The sequence below is a fragment of the Propithecus coquereli genome, unplaced genomic scaffold (assembly GCF_000956105.1).
Source record: "Propithecus coquereli isolate 6110/MARCELLA unplaced genomic scaffold, Pcoq_1.0 Scaffold17, whole genome shotgun sequence".
NCBI classification, from domain to species: Eukaryota; Metazoa; Chordata; class Mammalia; order Primates; family Indriidae; genus Propithecus; species Propithecus coquereli.
In genome coordinates this window covers 1,529,656-1,530,523 of record NW_012141635.1, presented here as the reverse complement: position 1 = coordinate 1,530,523, position 868 = coordinate 1,529,656, and positions in this window count along the sequence as shown.

Sequence of the window (868 nt, the reverse complement as noted above, 5' to 3'; positions counted from 1 at the left end):
AAATATTTGTGTTCCCTCAAAATTCATAAGTTAAAATATTAATTGCAATGGGATAGTGTTTGGGGGTGCAGCCTTTGGGAGGATAGTAGGTCATAAATGTGAAGCCTTCATGAAGGGATTAGTGACCTTATAAAAGACATCCCAGAGAGCTGCCTTGCCTATTCTTCTATGTGGGGACACAGTGACAGCTATTTGTGAAGCAGGGAAGCAGGCCCCACCAAATAACAAATCCTTTGAAATCTTGTTCTTTTACTCACCAGCCTCCAGTTTCTGTTTATGAGACACCCCCGCCCGAGTCTATGGTATTTTTGCTATAGCAGCCCACATGAACTAGACACTCCCTAGGGATCCACGGTACCAAGAATGCCTTAAAAATATGTACTAAATTTACTTATCATAGAAACTTGTGATAGTCAGCCTCAAAATGATCCCCATTGATTCTTGCTTGCTTCTTGCTATTCATGCCCTCATGCAATCCACTTCATTCATGTGCGAGTCAGCCCTACTGACTTGTTTTTAAAAGTAAAATATGGCAAAGGTGTGTCACTTCTTAGATATGTCTGTAAATAACTGTATCTCTGTCTTGCTTGCACTTTGGCTCTTCTTCCATGCATTTTCTGATCAAGCACATTTCCATATTGTGGGCTGTGCTATGGGGAGACCCACAACACAAGGAACTGAGGGTGGCCTCTGTCCAATAGCCAGAGAAGAGTTGTGTCCTTCAGTAAAATTGCCATCGAGGAACAGCAACCACGAGTGAGCTTACTGTGCCTTCCAATGAAATCATAGCCTAGCCTACATCTTAATAGCAGGCTTGTGAGAAATCCTAAAACAGAGTACACGGCTAAGCCACATCTGAATTCCTGAC